The 20,743-nt window shown below is 43.1% G+C and overlaps 1 protein-coding gene across 1 annotated transcript in view; it reads left to right on the forward strand.

The window, feature by feature from the left end:
* Positions 1-631: 631 nt before the first annotated feature.
* The window catches only part of Clasp1 (cytoplasmic linker associated protein 1), a 219,296-nt gene continuing 199,184 nt past the window's right edge, over positions 632-20,743 (forward strand). The window contains exon 1 of the mRNA XM_060371639.1: positions 632-765. The gene's annotated coding sequence lies outside the window, so the exon portion shown is untranslated. The remainder of the gene's footprint in view (positions 766-20,743) is intronic.

The raw sequence follows: 20,743 nt of genomic DNA on the forward strand, positions 1-20,743 counted from the left end.
AAAAAAAAAAAAAAACGTAGGAAAGAAACAACACGAGTTCGCCCTAGCCCTCTCAGCCGCCAACTAGTGTCTCGGTTTGTTAAAGCGCGAAGATGAGTTTAAAAGGGGTGCTTCCGGTACTAGTACTCGTACGCATGCTCAGAAAGGCGAGCGGAGCCGCACTGCCGGCTACGGAAAGTCGCGGGGGTCAATTTCTTTCATGGAAATCGCCCCATTAAATAGCGGACACCCGTAACCCCGAAGAGAAAGGCCGTTTGATTCAAGTTATCAAACACCCCGACAACCAAAGGAAGTTCCGGCTGGAAGAGCTGTCCACACTCCTAACTCTCTCTAGCTGTTTTATCACACAGGCTTCCTTCTAGTTTTGCTTCCGCTCTCCAAAGGCCCTAAACACCCCTTAAATACTCCTTGGTCACTTTTTTTCATTAAAGCACCTTTACGTTACGGGTGGCCATTAGGGTCAATCAACAATACTAGTTGGGCAAAGGCGCCCGGGGCAGCCGGTTCCTGCGGGAGCCTGCGCCTGGCGTTACCATAGAGAGGAAGCCGCCTCTCTGGGATGAGTTTGCATCTCTATGGTCCAGGCGGGCCGGTGGCGGTAAGGGGAAACACAGGGAGGCCGCACTGCGCAGGCGCACTTGGCTTCTCACTTTTTTTTTTTTTTTTTTTTTTTTTTAATCCCCGCACCAAGCGCTTAACCTCATTGGGGTGGAGAAGGCGGTGGCTGTCCGGTCCGCAGCCGCAACAGTAGTGAATAATAGAGCTGTAAGTATCGGGTTTAACAAGAAGAGTGTCGAGACTGGAGTCTACCCGAGGGCCCTGCTCCTTTTCCGGGAGGCGGCGGGCGCAGGGTCCGGGTGGGAACGGTGTCCGGTGCTGTCAGCCGCTCTGGGGTGCACTTTTGGGGGAGGGGGCGGCCCTGGGATGGGATCTGGGTGAGGACCCAAGACGCGCGACTGCCCGATCCAGTCCTGATCGCAGCCTGCTTTGCAGAGGGGAGGTGGGGCGGCTGTGGGGTCAAGCCTGGCTTTGTGTGCCTGTCTCTTTCAGACCCCACCCCGGGGCCCCTTCCTGACCCGGAGACTCCCCAGGCTGGCTATGGAGACGCCAAAGCGTTCTGGGGATCTCTTTGAAAGGAATCGAGATGCACGGAGCGGGAAGGGGCTCCAGGAGAGGAAACCTCACTACAACTAGTCCTCGGCAAGTGATGGGTGTGGAGAAAGATTCAGAGAGAAGAAGGGGTTGTGGAGGCAGGCCGGGCGGCCGGGGCTCCCAGCCTGGGCCAGACAAAAGCGGAGCCGCCGGGGCCCAGCGGGATGCAGAGGGTCTCCTTGGTCCCAGGAGGGCCCCACTGCGAGGGTCTTTGCAAAGCTGGGAAAAGCGGACAAGTGCTGAGTTAAGCCTTTGCAGCCTCCTCAACTTGCCTTTGTTGTTCTTTGGTATTGGCAGAGCCGCTCTGACGAAGATGAGTGTATGATCTTGCACGTTAGTCTGGTTGGATACAATGGAGCGGATTGAATCTTGCTTTCCATTTTATGAGCTGCTTGGATGAGTGTGAGGTTTCCCAAAGTCAAACTCATTACATAAATCTATGGGTTTTTAAAAAGAACTGTATATTTCTTAAATTTAAAGAATAATTAGTTAGAGCCTTGAAGCATGTTGTGTCGCATCCGGATTTCTGTTAGGCGATTCGTTCATGAAAACACTGACCTAATGGTGGAAGCTGTGAGTTCCTTAAACCTGATACTTGAATTTGTGATGTGGCAATGAGCGCTTTCTTTGGATGCTCTAGTCCTTTGGGAGGCAGTGATGCCGATGCGGGAGAGTCAGGAGCGATGCAGCTGCTCTCTACCCCATACCTTGCACCGGATTCAGGTGCCACAGGCTAGTACCAATTCTGCCCTTAGAAATTATTGTTGTTATTGTTATTCATGATATTTATGGAACTCATGGTATGAGGGATCATAAACAGAGGGATATGGTTTCTCATTCATGGAGTAGGAGGGAGAATAGCAACATTGATGCAGAGACATAGAGATAGGGAAAATAACACAGCGCACCAGAGAACTGAATATTTATCTTCTTTTTTTGCCAAGAAAGATTTAAATTTTAATGAGCTATTTGTTCATTCATCTTTGTAAAGTTGGCTAATTGCACCCTTGTAGCAGTAACTCAAAATTTCGGTTTTTTTTAAGTCATTGTTTATTGTCAACTTGATACAATCAACTTTCTACCTGAGAAGGAGCCATGACCAAGGAATTTCCCAGATTAGACTGGCCTGTGGCCATGCCAGTGAGAGGTTGTCTTGATTGGTGGTTGAGGTGGGAGTGAGTGCCCAGGCCACTGTGGGTGTCACTCTTCCTAGGCAGGTCTGGGCTGTATAAGAACGTTAGCTGGGGCAGTCTGTTTTCCGTTTTCTGCTTGTTGATCTGGAGCCATGAGACTCCCTGTCTTGCTTGGAGGACTGCTTGTGCACTGTGTGCCAATTTATGCTAATGAAAATGTGTTTGTAGACTTCTGACTTCTGGCTCCTCCTCAAAATTAGAGGAACACCTTACCTGGCAAGTTGCTACCCCAGTTTTATGAGTTGTAGCTAGGGACAGGACAGCCTGCTCTGTGAGCAGGTTCCTGCGTGACTTCTTTGAATTTATTTACTTTCTCACCTCTTATGGATTCAGGACACATCTTCTTCTGTGGACTGCTATCACTGGTAGTTTGAAGAAAGTGTAGGTCTCCCCCAACACCCTCCCCCCACAAAGTAGAGAAGGATAGAAGTTCATGTGGTGGAAACAGTGAATGAAGGAGATCCAACAGCATCTCAAGTATGGACTTTGGGAATCTAACTGTGATGTTATTACTTGGGAACACTTCCTCCTTTGTTGGACATTTTCTTTCTTTCTTTCTTTCTTTCTTTCTTTCTTTCTTTCTTTCTTTCTTTGCCTAAGTGGATGAACGAGGCTGTAAATTTGGATGATTAAAGCAGCCTTGATACCAACTGCCTCAGGACGGCACCACCCCTTAAAAGTTGGGTGAAAGCCTATGGATACAGCTTTTACTTTCACAATGTTTTAAAATGAGTTTGCTCTTCTGTAATGTTTATTAACTTTTTCGAGGCATGATTTAAAAAAAAGCTTTTTCAAACTTTTAAAAACTGCAGTAAAGTCAGTTTTTTTAAAATAAAGTTTTGAATATTAAAAAAAGAAAAGAAAGCTGGGTGGTGGTGGCACACATCTTTAATCCCAGCACTAGTAAGGCAGAGGCAGGCAGATCTCTATGAGTTGTAGGACAGCCTGGTCTACAGAGGAAGATCCTGGACAGCCCGGGCCAGGTAGAGAAACCCTGTCTGAAAAAACAAAACAAAAAAAAAACAAAACAAACAACAACAACAACAAAAAAAAACCAAAAAAAAAAAGACGAAGGAAAGAAAGGAAGAAAGAAAAAAAAAAAAGAAAGAAAAGAAGAAGAAAGCTTGTTGAGCGAGTCAGAGACAAGCCAGTAGGCAGTGGTTGTCGTGGGTTCTGCTGAAGTTCCTGCTTCTGTTCCTGTCTTGACTTGAGTAAGGATTGGGACCTGGAAGTGTAAACCAGACATACCCTTTCCTCCCCTATGTTGCTTTTGGTCATGGTGTTTGTCACAACAAAAGGCAGACCAGAGCAGTAACCAGCTTAAGACTTTTAAGTTCTAATCAGTGGTTTCCTATTTACAATGCTAGGAATTGACCCGAGGGTTTATGTGTGCTAGACAGGTCAGTGAGCTATAGCCCAGCCTTTAACTTTTTAGGTTTTTTTTACATTTATTTGCTTATTTTTATCTGCATCTGTATGTGTGGGTGTGCAAGTACCATACACAACAGACATTTAATTTGGTGGGCAGGCCAAAGACAAGTTGTAGGAATAGGTTTTCTCTTTTGCTGTGTGGGTCTCAGACCCTGAGACTTGGCAGCAGCTGCCTTTGCCTTTATTCACGGAGCCTTCTCAGTGCCCTCCAACATTTCTTTTTGTATCGATAGCAAACAAAAGCTACAGCTGAGTGTGCTTGCCTCAATAATAACTATGATAGCCTCTGAAATATAGCAGGGACAATGGGAATTTGCTTTTTATAGAGCAAGATGCAGATCCTTAAAATATTTTACGTGGATGGTGAGGGATGGTTGATCAGAAGGACATTAGGGTTATCATTTGATTGTCTTTCATTTTGTTTGCTTTGGATTTTGATTTTTCCTCCCATCTTCTGTTAATTTTCTTTTCTTGAGCAGCTCACTGTCTTGGTTTAGAAGTTTGAGCAGATAATTTAGGTCTTTGATTGTCCATTATTCTTATTAATCTATTTTAAATCAGTTTCTATTACATTTATTTATTAACTTATATACTTATTTATTAGTGTGTGTCTGTGTGCCAGGTACATGATATGTAGAGATCAGAGGACAGCTTTTGAGGGTCTGTCCTGTTCTTCCACTGTGTGTTTTCTAGGGAGTAATTTACATCATCAGGTTTGGCGGCGAGTGTCCGTACCTGCTGAGCCATTTTGAGGGTCTTTTTTTTTTAAGATTTTTATTTTTATTTATAATGTATACAATGTTCTGTCTGCATGTGTGCTTGCACACCAGAAGAGGGCACCAGATCTCATTACAGATGGTTGTGAGCCACCATGTGGTTGCTTGGAATTGAACTCAAGACCTCTGGAAGAGCAGTCAATGCTCTCAACCTCTAAGCCATCTCTCTAGTCCATTTTGAAGGTCTTAAAAATCAGCTTTTAAACAAGCAGTGTCTTTAATTTTGCAGTACTATTGTAAGTATGGCCATCTAAGGGTAGTGACCGTTCCAGAGTTGAGTTTCAATAGTTGTGAGTTGTGCTGAATGCCAGTCTGGTTCCCAAACTAATTGGTAGTAGACAGTGATAGATAGAAGTAAGTGTGTTTAAAATCAGAACCAGTGAGAAGTTTTCTTGAAGATAAGAGAAAGGTCTCATTTTAATTAAAACAAAAATTACACAGGGAAGATATCACAGATGCCACAGCTCTTGATTTACAAAAAGAAATTGTCAAGAATGAAGCATGCTTTCTTTACTTAGGGCCTAGCAGAGTATCACCCACAAGGCATGGATGCATATGAACGTGTGTGTGTGTATGTGTGTATGTGTGTGTGTGTGTGTCTGTGTGTCTGTGTGTCTGTGATTAAGTGCTCCGTAAAGCACTAAGGTTTACTGATAGTTTCTAACTGGCTCCTCCCATCCCAGGGCTTTACTGATTTCTTTGCTGTCACACATGATGATATTCCTCCAGATTTGTTTGGTGTCACTTCCTCCCCCTCCACTCCTCATGGAGCCTGACGGTGCTGAGGTGGTGGTGCAGCTGCTGTACCAGTTGCCTGACTTCTGCTGCTGTCCTGCTTGGAAGTCTCTTCCCTCCTTGCTGGTTCTGGTGTTATTCCTCAGCTTCCCTCTCACACTGCTTCCCTCCGGACATTTACCCTTTTTTGGATCCTTGGATATAGGGCGTTTGAGAACAGTTTGTGATGACCCACGTCACTTGTATACTGACTGTTGATTGTGTGAAAGAATAAGGAAATGTATCATGGAGCCAGATGCTTAAGGCCTTGGCTGTGCTGCCAGAGGACCTGGGTTTGGTTCCTCGCATCCACATGGTGGCTTACAGCTGTGTGTCCAGTTTCAGGGAATCTGGCTGCCTCTTCTGGCCTCCATGGGCACCAGGTACTCATGTAGTGCTTAGACATACTTGTAGGCAAAGACACTCATACACATAAAATAAATAGTCCCTCCCCTCTGCATCTTGATAATAGGATCGGGGCTAAGGAAGAGCTCTTAGAGGGCCCATGGGCCACTTTTTATTTTATTTTACTTTATTTTTTAATAAACCAGGTTAACCACAAACTCACAGAGATCCACCTGCCTCTGCCTCCCCAAGGGCTGGGATTACAGGTGTGTTCCACTGCGCCTAGCTCCAAGGACCACTAACCTAATCTGACACCTGCAGTGTTCAGCTTTCTAGCCTCAAGCTGCAGGTGAACTTCTTTGTTCCAGGACAGGCTTTGCTCACCACAAATGTTTTTACATCTAATGTGGCCTCTGTTTTCACTTGTTGAGATTAGTTATCTCCACAAAGCAGTATGGTTTAAGTCTGTTTCTTTTTCCACAAACAGTTCTCTTCATATTCCCATGGACCATCAGCAGGCTTTCTTTATATTTAGTTTAATTTTTTTGCCTGAGTAAAGGTACAGTTATAAAGACATACTTGGCCTCAGCATGCCAGGGGCTCATAGTCTGGGAGGGGACCATAACCTGAGTTGGTGCTATATGCATTAGGAGTATGCAAGCACATTTATACCACTTGTGTCCTTCTGGTTTATCTCTTGGTGTTTAGCATCGGACCCATAGCCTCATGCTCTCTGCACATGTGCTCCGCCACTGAACTACATCCCAACATTCTTCCTGGTTTAGTAGGTGCTCACTATGCTTTTATGTATATATATTTAATTTATATATAAATTTAATTTATTTAAGTTAAATACATGTATATCTAATTTCTTGTATTTAATTTATTATGTTTATATATTATGTTTATATATTTCATTTATTTCTAGATAATTTCATACATGTTCATCATACTTTTTGGTTTTTTGAGACAAAGTTTCTCTGTGTTTAGCCCTGACTATCCTGGAACTTGCTTTGTAGACCAGGCTGGCCCTGAACTCAGAGACTTGCCTCTGCCTCCCAAGTGCTGGGATTAAAGGCGTGTGCAAAAATGCCCAGACCGGTCACCATGCTTTTTAAAGGAATTAAAAAAAAAAAAAATTTGTGTGTACATGTTTGTGTGTGCACACATGTGTGTGCAGGTGCGCTAGGAGGCCAAAGGTATCTTTTTCAGTAGCTCTTCACCTTATGTTGTGAGACGGTCTCGGCTGACCTGGAGCTTGCTGATTTAGATAGACTGCTTGGCCAGCATGCCCAGGGATTTTCCTGTCTCTGCCTCTCCACAATTAGGTTATACTTTGTGTGGTGCCTGCCGCCTCCTCCTTCTCCTCCTGCTGCTGCTGCTGTTCTTCCTCTTCTGTGGGCTCTTAGAGGATGTGATTCCGGTTCTCACGTTTGTGTGGCAAGCACTTTACTGGCAGAGCCATCTGCCCAGCCCTCTCTGTTTTTGTTTGTTTGTTTTGTTTTTTCAAGACAGTGTTTCTCTGTCTATCCTTGGCTATCCTGGAATTTGCAAACCAGGCTGGCTTTGAACTCACAGAGATCTGCCTGCCTCTGCCTCCCCAGGTGCTGAGATTACAGCAGGCACCTGTTACTCTCTCTTGTTTTTGTTTTTTTTTTAAGTGTTCTTTCATGTCTTTCTTTCTTTCTTTCTTTCTTTCTTTCTTTCTTTCTTTCTTTCTTTCTTTCTTTCTTTCTTTTTTTCTCTCCTCTCTTTCTTTCTGCATTCCTTTGTGAGTGTGTGTGTGTGTTAGGTTATGTGCCATGGCACACTTGTAGAGGTCAGAGGACACCTTGTAGGAGTTGGTTCTCTCCTTGTACCTTGTGGGTCTTAGGGGATCAAACCCAGGTAGTTAGGCTTGGTGGCAAGCTGAGCCATCTTGTTTGCCCTTAGGTTTTCTTTAAATGCAATATATAAAACAAAACCGAAGTTTTTCATAGGACTTTATCAGAATACACAGGTGTTTTCTCAAGTTAGAAAATCACAGCAACAAATTTCAAATTTTGCTGTGCATTCTGGCACTGCTTTAGGCTAGTCTCTTTGTATTTTAGAATCTTTTTCTGGAAAAAAAAAAGGGTGGGGTGGAGAGGACCAGTAGAGGGCACCTATTTATATGGTTGTTGTAAGGATGAAATGAGATAATGCATGTCAAGTGGGAAGACTGAGTGACAAATCCATGAGCAGGAAGAAGCTCATACTAGTAAGTGCTACAGTGGTAAGGAATTAACCACGCTCACTTGGGGACCTTGTTGAATTATGAATGGCCAGGTAACTTCCTCTTGTCCATCCAGAGATTTGGTTAGCCTCAATGTCAATGGGACTGGGCAGCTACAGTGTCAACCACCCCTAGATGATTCTGGTATACTCTGCAGGTTGAGAGCTGTGCTTCCGTTAGTGCTGCCAGCGATGACATTGTAGAGTTAAATAAAATGTAAATGGTTACCCATGTAATAATGAAGAGAAGGAGAAGACTTGACTCCTGCTAATGATGGCAAGGCGTGGCCCCCCACTCTCAAGCTTCTGTTGGTGTGTGCGTGACTGGAGTGGAAGGGGATGGGGAAGGGCATGTGGAGGCCAGAAGACAACCTCGGGCTCGTCTGCAGGAGCTGTCCACCTTTTTTGAGACAGGGTTTCTTACTGGCTTGGAGCTCACTGATTTGGCTAGGCTGGCTGGCCAGCAGGCCCCAGATCTGTCCATTTCTGCCTCCTGAGTGCTGGGATTACAAATGTGAACCATCATGCCCACTTTTTCACATGGGTTCTCAACTCAGGGACTCAAGGCAGAACCTCATTGCTTGCATGGCAAGCACTTTACTGCCTGAGCTGGCTCCTTAGACTGCAGACACGTCTGTAAAAGCACATTTAAAAAAACATTCATTCATTCATTGTATGTGCACACTCATTTGTGTTCATGTTCAGGTCAAGGGACAACTTACAGGAGTCAGTTCTCTCTACCGTGTGGGTTCTGAGGTTCAAACTCACATCATCAGGATTGGTGCCTTTACCCACTGAGCAATCTCATCGACTCACATCTTCTATTTTTGTTTTGTTTTCTCTTTTTTAATCAGTTTGGGATATATCTTTCTAAATGCTGTTCCACTTTTTGTAGAGCTATAAGTGGATGACTTCATAGTGGCAGCAGCCAGGTTCTGGAAATGAAAGTGCTTTTCAAAGCATGTTAATGGTCTTAATCCCTTTTCTCCCTTCTGAGCTCTGAGAAGTGGACAGGGACAGAGAGTGGCTTTGCTAGCATTTTGCAGAGGAGAAACTGAGATCTGTAGGTGAAGTAGGGGACTCAGGGCCTTGTGCTTGTCCTTATATTCTCTTCTCACAGGCATAAACTGGCTAATTTTATTGCAATTGTGGTTCATAAAGCCTTCTGATCTTTTTGCCATGTGAATAGCTGTTATACCATATTTTCTCCTTTCCTTTAGTTCATGTATAGGTCCCTTAAAAAAAATCCAAAAATCCCTCTGGGTGGTGGTGGTGCATGCCTTTAATCCCAGCACTCTGGAGGTAGAGGCAGGCTGATCTCTGTGAGTTCAAGGCCAGCCTGGTATATAGAGGGAGTTCCAGGACAACCAGGGTTATACAAAGAAACCCTGTCTTGAAAAACAAAAGCATAAATTTAGTCAGGCACGAGTTGGTATTGGTATTATCATCCATAATCCCCAAACTCGGGAGGCTGCAGCTAGCCTGGATACATAGGAGGACTTTATCTTGTCCACACCACCCCTCCCCTCCCCATCCCCACACCTGCTAAAAAATAAAAAAAGTAAATTTAAAGTTTTATACTTCTATTTTTTATGTCTTTCATAAATAAATGTATTTTTCAGGGGGAAAAAAAGTCTACAACTGCAGACTTGAATACCAATTGCCATGGCTCATTTGGATATCTGTCTTTGATCAGAATAGCTGAGGTCAATATTTGTACTTTGGCCTGTGTCTGTAACTTGTTCAAATGACTTTACAGGTAGAATCATTTAAATTATTGACAGTGATATTGCTGTAATGTAGCAGTAATAAAGTTGAGATTAGAGAGGGAAACCACATTTAACCGTCCTAGAGCTGTCCGGCTAGGGATTGATTTCAGAACCTCAGGGATGCTCAGCAAAAGCTCTTCCACAGTGCCGCTCTGAGCCCTGTGTGCTACTTCTCTTTTCATTTTTGAGTCAGGGCCTCTTGAATGTGTCCCAGGCTGGTTTTGAACCCACAGCATAGAGAATGGCTTTGAATTCTTGAACCTTCTGCCTCTCCCTCTCACGTGCTGGTGTTACAGATGTTCTCCACCACTCCCAGTGTATGTGGTACCGTGGATGGAACCCAGGCTGTGTCTTCTTGGCAAGCATGATACCAACTGAGCGTCCTTCCCCAACTCTAGGTATTTTCTCTTTCTTTACAAAAAGAAATGAATTTGCTTATTCAGTGTGTGTTCAAAAGTGTGTGTGAACTTGTAGGTGTGGCGTGTCACTTCGTACAGGGGTAGACCTCAGAGGACAACTTGGAGGCATCGGTTTTTCCTTCCACCATGGGAGTCCCGGGATTGAACTCAGGTCATCAGGGGTGGCAGCAGAGTCCATACATGCTGAACCACCTCGCTGTCCTGCTCGTATTTCTTAATGTGCCACCTTTGAGGTTGCCCTCCTTTCCATACTTTGCAGTAAGTAATTATGCTTGGATGTGCTTTGCAACTCTGTAAGACACATTATTTTAACTGTTTGTTTGTTTGTTTGTTTGTTTGTTTGGCTTTTTGAGACAGGGTTTCTCTGTGTAGCCCCTGGAACTTGCTTTGTAGACCAGGGTGGCCTTGAACTCTCAAGAGTTCCACCTACCTCTGCTTCCCAAGTGCTGGGATTAAAGGCGTGCTCCACCGTGCTCAGCCCTATTCTAATTTTTAATAATTTCTCACTTGAGTTGATACAGCAAGGTACAGAATTAGGATTTTTTAAAAAAATTACTTATTTTATATGCATGTTTGTGTGTGTAGGTATGTGTATCTGTGTGTGTGCACCTCAGTGTCCATGTGCAGGCCAGAAGATAGTATATTGTAATTGGTTCTCTCACTTTATGAGTCTTGAGAGTCAGGCTCACTGGATCATCACAGAGGCCCTCTCTCTCTTATTTTCTTTTGTTGCCAGTAGTATTTCCAAAGCAATAGGAAGAGTGTACAGCTCTTGCCATGTGAGACAGATCGCTGTTTGTCCACATCAGAATGTGATCTCACAACATTTCTGTGGCCTACCTTCAAGTGTTTCTTTAAACAGTTGTGCACTAGGGTCAAGCTTAAAATATTTGCTAGTCAGAACGGCTGTGGGCGGGGCCAGGGTTTCTGTTTTTTCAAACACATTCCCCAAGTGTTTCTGAGGCCACTAAAGTTTTGGAGCAGCCCCTGGGGACTACCTTCCGGATAATTTTCTTCCAAGATTGTGTCTTTCCTGTGGGTTGAGTCTGAGTCTGTTATGAACGGGTGCTCAGACATGCTACACAGAGGCCTGTTGTGTATCGAGAATGAATTGTATGGCAGGTCTTTCCCAGTGAAGAGTAGCTGGGCTCACTCTAGGAACAATAAGCCAGTCTTTGAAAGAGAAGCTGAACTTCATTCAAACACTCCTTCTCGGAAGTCTCCTTGTGGCGCTGGAGCTGTTTAAGTTTTTGTTTAGTTTTGTTCTGGGACTCTGTCTCATGTAGCCAGGCTGGCCTTAAACTTTCTATCTGTGTCTCTACTCTGGGTTGTGCAGCACTGGGGATTGAACCCTGGGCCTCTTATGTGTGCTAGGTTGGTTCTTTACCAACTGAGCTACATCCCCAGCTCAAACTCAGTCGGTAGGTAGCCAAGGACTACTTAAAACTTGTAATTGTCCTGCCTCTGCCCTCCTGAGTGCTGGGATGTTGTGTGCTGCCATGTGGGCTTTATTCAGTGTTGGGATCAAATCCAAGGCCTTTTACATGCTGGGCAAGTGCTCTACTGCCTGAGCACATCTCTGGTCCTTAATGTTTTGATAAGACATGGAGTTTCTGACCCCAAGCCACTTCCTTGGGCAGTACACAGATGTATCATATTGTCACAGTTCATAGCTGTCACAGATTAAATGTTCAGTCCTTACCAAGTGCTGGTTTGAGTATTATAGATAGAGTTGTACTAATTTTTATGGTAGCATTTAAAGGCCAGTGCTCGCCTGTCCCGGCCCCCTTGAGATAGGGTTTCTCAAGGGGCTAGGCTGACCTCTATCTCAATGATATCTGCCTGCCTCTGTCTGCTGGGTGGCTAGATAAAAAGTGAGCCACCACTCTCTGCTGCTTTCCTTTTATGACAGGAAGCTGAGGCTTACAGCCATCATCACAGGTGCAGAGAAGCCATTCTTGGCTTTCAGATGCTTCAGTTGCCTTTCCATTTCTCCCTCTTCCCATTTTCTTCCTGCTTTTGTTCTCTCTTGATCTGTCTTCCTCTTCCTGTCTCACCTTTTCCTTTCTTCCCTCTGTCTTTCTCTTTTAAACACATTTGAATCTCTGTTTGTAGCTGATTGGGTGTGTGGGATTGGGTATTCAGCATTTTGGGGGTTTGCAGAAGAGTCTCGCACAGTGGTTCTGCCTCTCTCCATTCTGCCAGCACTGTGAGTGCCCACTTTCCTCACAGCCTTACCTACGCCATTTTCTACCATTAGAAAACTATTTATGTTTCCTATTTATAGTATGTGTGAAGTGACAGCTCATTGTGGTTTTGATTTGGATTTCTCTAAAGTGCAGAGAATCTGTCTGTGTGTTTCCATCTGAATACCTTTAGAAGAATGTCTATTTAAGTCCTTTGCTCATTTTAAAGTTGGATTGTCTTTGTGTTGAATTTGAGAAGTAACTCCCCCCCCCCCGGGTTTCTCTGAGTAGCCCTTGCTGTCCTGGACTTTGTAGACCAGGTTGGCCTTGAACTCACAGGGATCGCCTGCCTCTGCCTCTCTGAATGGTACCACTAAAGGCGTGCACCACCATGCCCAGCTGAGAAGTTTCTTAAGTTAAAAAAAAAAAAAAACATTTATTTGTTTGTTTGGTGTGTGTGTGTGTGTGTGTGTACATGCATATACATGCTTTGGCAGAACATAGCTTGTGGGAGTTGGTTCTCTCCATCATATGGGTTCTGGTACTGAACATTGATAGTTAGGCTTGGTGGCAGGTGCCTTTACCCATTGAGCCATCTCATTGGCACCAGAAATTAATTAATTTCTTTCTTTCTTTCTTTCTTTCTTTCTTTCTTTCTTTCTTTCTTTCTTTCTTTCTTTCGAAAAAATTTGACAGTTTCAAAATTTATATAATAAAGTCCCTTATCAGATATATATATGATCTGCAAATATTTTCTCCCATTTTGTAGGCTTTTTATAAAAAATAGTTATATTTGTTTTTGTTGTTTGTTTGTTTTGTTTTTCACCTGCGTATTTGTTTGTGCACCACTTGTGTGCCTGGTGCCCACGGTGACCAGAAGGCTGCTCTGGGTCCCCTGGAACTGGAGTTCCGGGCAGTTATGAGCTGCTGTGTGGGCGCCCTTTCAGAGCAGCCAGTGCTACCAAGCACCGTGCTGTCACTCCAGCCCTGGGTTGTCCTGATAATAATGGTCCTGGCACAGAGCTTTCAAACTTCTTCTAAGGTTTAAAAATTTCAGATTCTCCCTCCTTCCCTCCCATTACCCCTAAATTTAAGCTTTTTGGCTGACTAATTTTGAGTTAATTTTTGTACATGGTGTAACATAGGAGAGCTAGAAAGAAAGGATGCATGTCGGGCAAGAGTGCTTGCCTAGCATGTGTGAAACCCCGCCTTCCATACAAGGCACCTCATAAATGGGGCAGGAGGCAGAAGGGTCAGAAGTTCAAGTTCATCCTTGGCTACATAGTAAGTCTGAGGCAAGCAAGGGAACATGTGACATTTTGTCTAAAAAAAGTACACGTGAATTCATGAATGTTTGTGATACTGCTTAGCCCCTTGTATAAAATTCAGTAAATATGGGTTTTTTTTTCCCCCTTTTCTATTTAAAGTTTTATGTTTCTATGCAGGATTTACTTATCTGTTTGTTTGCTTGTTTATTTGAGACAAGGTCTCTTACATAGTTTTGACTGTCTTGGAACTCACTTGTGTGGACCAGGCTGGCCTTGAACTCACAGAGAATCTATCTGCCTCTCTGCCTCCTGAGTGCTGGGATTAAAGGTGTGTGCCACCGCACCTGACAACTAGTCTATATTCTTCTTTCAGGTCTGGATTGAGCCAGGGCCTTAAGCACATGCCCTACCATTGAGCTAGGCCTATAGTTGTCATTAACTTTTAAGTGGATGTGTGCCCAAAACAAGAACCAGTAGAGAATGGCACGCATGCTGCGTTCCTTGCTTTCCTGGCTTCCTCTCTTGTGTCTAGTGCCTAATCTGTCCCTCCGGTGCTCTGTCTAATGCAGAGTAGTGTTATGCTTAAACTTCATTAGTTGAATTGGGAAGCCAAACAGACCTTCAAATGAACACATTCATAGTTGTAGGCCCCTCAAAATATTATTGATTAGTATGTTAAAAAGTTCTTCAAATTTTATCATCTATCTATCTATTTATTTATTTAGGCTTTTAGAGACAAGGCTTTTAGCCTTGAGGTTGTCTTGAAACTCACTCTGTAGACCAGGCTGGCCTCAAACTCAGAGATTCCCCTGCTTCTGCCTCTGTAGTTTTGGGAGTAAAGGCATGCGTTGTCACCACTGCCTGGCTTCTTCAAGATTTTTAACTGCTCCTGTTAAGTCACATCTCAAATCAGTGAGGATCAATGATAGGGCTTAGGAATTACCTACTCTTTGGTAAACATGTTAGATAGTATGCTATGGGGTTCATTTTATTCATGACTTAAAAAAGTTACTCTGTAAAGTTTGGTGTGTGGTAGCTATTTTCCTTCTTACTCTGACAAAATGCCTGACAAGAAGGAACCTAGGGAGGAATCAAAACAGTCCACCGTGGTAGGGGACGTCTTGGCAGCAAGAACAGGAGGCAGACACAGTGTATACATCCATAATTAGGAAGTAGATAAAAGCCCCTGCAGGCTTGCTTGTGTTTTTTTTTTTTTTTAATCTCTTTTTTTATTAGAATTTTTTTTGCAATTTGTGTGTGTGTGTGTTCAGTGCTGGCAGCGTTCATATCACAGCACACTTGTGGAGGTCAGAGAACAACTTTCAGGAGTCAGATCTCCTACCATGTGGGTCCTAGGAATGGAACTCAGGTTGTCAGGTCAGGCTTGATGGCAGCCACCTCTACTCACTGAGGCATCAGCCCAGACCACGTTCCCATTTTTATCTGGTCTAGAGCCCAGCCTGTGGAGTGGTGCTGACCATATATGCTCAGGGTCCGTCTTCCCACATCAGTTACCTGAGACAGTTCCACTTAGCTGTTCCCTGAGGTATGTTTCCTAGGTGATCCTATCAAACTGACAGTATTAATGATCACAGGGTGATATTTGGTGGGTATGGTGGTGTATGTGTATAATCTAGCCCTCAGGAGGCAGTAGAGTTTTGGTTCAAGGTCAGCCTGGGCTACATGGTGAGACCCTATGTCAAAACATTTAATAGAAATTCCAGGGATTGAATTCTGAATTCAATTTTTTTTTAAGGAATAATTTTTGTATTTGATTTTTCATTTTTCTACCCTAATCATTTTCATTTTTGATAAATGCTTACTTTCAAAATTATTTTCCATTTTTGCAATGAAGTGTGTGTTTTTCTAGCAAAATGCAATAAACAGTATTAGCAAATTGTTTTGTCTATAGATTCCAAAGCTGAGCTGGGGAAAAAGTGTCTGCTCTCCCCGTCTGGGCCTGTGATCATGTTTCCCTCAGTGCACTCTTCAGGAGTGTCTAGTGTTACTTGTCCTGGTGACAAGACCTCCCTTGGGAGCCCTTTTTGAAACCGTCAGTCCAGATGTGGTGAAGGAGGCCCAGCTCGCAGGCTGGACTTGGTGTTTTGTTTCTCAGTACGTTTTCCTCCAGGTCAGAGTTTCTTGGCATGTGCATAAGGAAGCACCGTTGCCGTCTGTGGTGTGTTTATGTGCCTGAGAGCCTTACTACCAGTGGGGACAAAGACAGATCATTCCAACCCTCATTTCCTAGTTCTAAGCAACATGTCAGAGAACAGAACAAATTCAGCTTTCTAGGACTTGTCAGATGTCAACAAAGTGATTCATCAGCTGCTTAAAATCTGGACTGGGGTCTTCATCTGTAAAGTGCCATGTTAGAGCTCTAGAATTCACTGTCTCTCACACAAACAAGTGTGAAAAGCTGGGTACAGTGGCCTGAGTTTGTAATCCCAGTGCTGGGAAAGTGGGGACAAGTAGATCCTTAGAGCTTCCTGGCTAGCCAGTAGAGCCTACTTGGAAAGTTTGAAGCTAATAAGAGGTCTTACCTCAACAATAGATGATAGATATATAGATAGATAGATAGATAGATAGATAGATAGATAGATAGATAGATAGGAGGGCCTCGTGAGAAAGTTCTGTGGATGAAGGCGCTTGCCATGGATTCTGATGACTTCAAAGTAATCCCTGGGTGGAAGAAGGGAAATGACTCCCAAAAGTTGTCCTTTGACCTCCAGAGGCCCTCAGTGGTGCTTTCTTGCTCTCTCTCTTTTGGATGATACCTGAGATTGCCTCTGGCCTCCACCCACATGCATACTTGTGCACATGCACATGTCATCTCCCATACCATGAGCATAAGCTCCTTTGGTGGGAATGCTGCTTTATGCAAAGAGAGCAGCAAGAGCATTCTGCTTTCTTTACCACCTGTGTCTTAGGGAGAAATTGGGCTGGCTTTATCTGAATTGAATCTATAGCTCTAGCTGTATAATCATGTAGGTCTTTTGTCCATCCAAGAAGTAGTGGGCTAGGAGTAGATTTTCCTAGCTCTTGAGAGCATCTATTTGGAAATAGTAATGATGTTTTGCTGAATTGTAAAATCATGATTTTATAGAAGAGCTAGGGAAGAATGACTTCAGAATCTTACTGCAATTATTTGGTGAGACATCTTTCAAGCTAGGGAGGTGCTAGAATGGATGCAGAAATGGTATATTAATGAGAACTGAGTCCCCAAAGAGCTTTTAATGAAGACTGCTGCCATTAAGAATTATTTGTGGGAGCTAAGCATAGTGGTACATGCCTTTAATCCCAGTATTTGGGATGCAGAGGAAGGCATTGGTTCTCTGTGAGTTCAAGGCCAGCCTGTCCTACAAAGCAAGTCCAGGACACTGAGGTCTACTCAGAGAAATCCTGTCTCGACAAAACAAACAAACAAAAAAAAAGAATTATTCTTGGGTTGGAAGCTGGGGATGTAGCTTAGTCAATAGAGTGCTTGCCTGCCGTTCACAGAGCCTTGCATTCCATAGTGCCACACAAAACTGGAGATGATGGCATCTGCCTGTAAGCCCTGCACTGGGGAAGTCAAGGAGGAACAATGGTGTTCCAGGCCAGAATGAGACCCTGTCTCAAAGTACTAACCACCACCACCAATCCCCAGTTATTCTAGTGATTAGTAGAGACTGAAAGACTACATAGATTGGTAAGAGTCTTCATTTGACAAATGTTCTTGATACTAAAGGATAGAGAAAAAGGCTCTTAACCGTTCTCCAAAGATCTGTGTTTCTGAGGGAAGACAGACACATAATGAGATGGTGGATTCCATGAGCTGGAGTGCTGCTGTGCAGTAATAGAAAGCGCTTTGCTGTGTCCCCTGTCTGTACGTGCTGAAAACTTAATCCCCAAATTCACCTTGATGGCATTTGGGAGTGGAGCCTTTGGAAACCATCAAAAATTGACGGAGGCAAGATGGTGGGTCTCCCAGCCAGGCTCTGCTTGATAAGGAGACCCAGCTAATGTGTTTACTCTCATGCTGCCTTTCACACTAGGCTGTGGCAAGAAAACCTTCTCTGCAGGCCAGTGCTATGTTGTTCTTGGACTCAGACCCTCCAGAAGGATGAGCAAATAAACTCTGCTATAAGTTATCCAGCTTGACGTATTTTGTTTTAGCAACAGAAAACAAACTAAGACAAGTTCCTAATCTAAGAGATAAAGATCTATGTTTGTCTGTCTCTACCTACCTACCTGTCTTTTATCTATCTCTCAATCTCTCACCTCTTCTGGTTTTGACCTGAAGTGTGTGAGATCCAGAACCAGGTGCATACTCTTCTGTTGGGAACTCCAGGGCCTATTTGATATCTTCCATCCATGGAAAGCTTTGTTGACTGGGGGCTTGTGACTATGGAGCAAGGAATCCGGCTCCTGGTAATTATTCACGCCATGTTTTATTTTTGTAAAGTTGCTGCAGCTACAAGAATCCAAAAGCACCTTTGCTGAAGATTGTGTGTGACTAACTTCTTGGAGAGTTAAGACTAATGTTTTCAGATATTTACTTGAATTAGTGAGTTTTTAAATTTTTTTATTTTTATTTTGGGAGTGGGAATCATACATTCCTTTTGGAAAACTGTTGCTATTGTAGTTGCTTCTGGATAGTATAGAGTTGTTGTCACTGTGTATTTTTTATTGTAGTTACAAGCTCATTATATACATTGGCTGTTCTCTTCAGAAGAGATTCTTAGTAGATGCAGTTGTGCTCTTTTTATTATAAGTGAATTACTTAATGGTGTTATTTTGTTTATTATTTGTGTGTATGTGTGCTTGTGCTTGCAGGTCATGGCACATATGTGAAAGTCAGAGGACAAGTTTTCGCGTCAGTTTTCTCCTATCATGTGGGTCCATGGATTGAACTCAGGCTGTCAGGATTGTACAGTGGGCACTTTTACCCACCAAGTCATCTTTCTAGCTCATAAATGAATTAAATCTGTAAGAGCTGTAAATGAGAATTCTTCATGTTTTGCTTAAATTATGTCAGAATGTCGAGAGTGCTGCTTAAACAAGTGGAAATTTTCTATTATAAAACATTTTCTTTTTTTGGTGTCTGTGCATATATAGTTGAGGTATTTGTATGTGTGTGTCGATAGAGGAATGTGATGTGTATGAATCCAGGTGTATGCGCACATGTAGCCAGGCGGTGAATTTGGGTGTCTTCCCCAGTTATGCTTCACCTTACATTTTTGGAGACAGTCTCTTACTGAGCCTGGAGCTCAACTGTTCGGCTAAGCTGGCTGGCTGGCCAGCAAGCTCCAGGGACTTGCCTGTCTCCACCTCCCCTGAGCTGGATTATAAGGAGGTCACCACTTCTGGCTTTTTATGTGGGTGCTGGGCTAGCACTTCACCCTACTCAGCCCTCTCCCCAGCTCTTTATGCATTAAAAAAAAAAAAAACAGATAATATATGCATAATTTAAAGTTTTTTCCTCTCTGCCATTTAATCTTTCCCTGAGAATCATTGTTGTTAATTATATATGAAAAAACATAAGCACACATACCAACCTTTTGTGCATATGGTCATCTGTTACGACTACTACATTGTGCTTTTATTATTGGTTTCATTTTTATTAATTTATCTGTTGAGTGTCTGAATGTTGTATGGTGTACCGTGTTTGCTAATGCCCTTTATTGATGACCATTTTGTTGATTGTAATCTGCATTTATAAATAATGCCACAAAGAGAATTCTGTCGTATTTTTTATAAGTCAATACATTCTCAGAAGTAGATTTTTCTTATTATTTTATTAATATTTTGAGACATGGTTTCACTATGTAGACCTGTCCTGGAACTCAAGATATATGTAGACCAGGGTGGCCTCAAACTCACAGAGATCCACTTGCTTCTGCCTTCCAAGTATTGGGATTAAAGGCATGTACTATCATATAAAGTGATTGATTGAGCTGAAAGTTTTTAAATAATTTTTTTTTTTTGTCCTTTGAGCATTTCATACATGTATACAATGAATTTTGATCACATTCATTCCCCCTTTCCTCTCCAGGTCTTCTATATCCCCCTAATGTTGGCATTTAAAAAAATTATTTTTACACCGTATTTGTGTGTCTGTGTGAGCTTGTGTGCGTGTTCAGCAGGTACCAGTGGAAGCAGGAAGGGGGTGTCTGATCCTCTGGAGCAGTAGTTACAGGTGGTTGTGAGATACCTAAACTGGGTGCTGGGAACCAAATGTGGGTCCACCGCAAGAACAGTGTGTGCTCTTAGTCACTGAGCCATTTCTCCAGCCTCACTCTGCTTCTGAGTCTCTGAATCTCTCTCTTTTGTAAGTACACATGGTACATATGGTAAGGATACCCTTACATGGGGTGAAGGACAGACATGAAGGTATTTACAACACAAAGACATTTATCCAGTCACTTCATGGATCAAACCCAGGACCTCACACTTGCTGTGCATGTGCTCTGCTGCAGAGCCACACCCTAAACCTGCCATGCCTAATTAAATTGGAGGCAGAGCTTTACTGTATAGTTTTGGCTGGCCTGCAGTTTGCTATAGACACCAGGCTGGCCTTGAACTCACAGAGCTGGGATTAAAAGCACATTCTAAGCATGCCTGGTTGCATTGCTTATTTTCAGTTGTTGAGATGGAAGCCAGCATGAGAAGTTGTGCTGCTTTACCTGTTTGTATTTGGATTCCTTTGTTCAGTAGCAAAGAGTTCCTCAGCTTCATACCCCAGCCTTCTTATACCCTTTGTTTTCACATATAAATACTCAAACCTTAATAGGCTCTCCTTTTGTCATCTGGATATAGCTCACCTCCCTGGGGACATTTGGGACATTGTGTCAGCTGTTACACTATCAGGTGACATATCAGATGCTCTCTTTTCTTACTCACCCAAGTCTGTGTATTTTCTAGTTCAGATACATCTGAGAAAGTCTTTTCATGCTGTCTGGAATATATGCTTCTTGCTGTTTGGACTTTGAGTAGATTTTACTGTAAGAAATGAACTATTCACATGGTGCTTTGAACTGAAAATTTTATCTTTAGAGGGTCCATCTATACAGTACAAAGATCCTAATAAAAAAAGTGTGTCTTCACCCGTATAAATGTGCCTCTGTGTATAGAATTATGTCTTTATTATAATTATAAAAAGTGGGGATAGATTTAAGATAGATTTAGATAATTG

The sequence above is a fragment of the Meriones unguiculatus genome, chromosome 18 (assembly GCF_030254825.1).
Source record: "Meriones unguiculatus strain TT.TT164.6M chromosome 18, Bangor_MerUng_6.1, whole genome shotgun sequence".
NCBI classification, from domain to species: Eukaryota; Metazoa; Chordata; class Mammalia; order Rodentia; family Muridae; genus Meriones; species Meriones unguiculatus.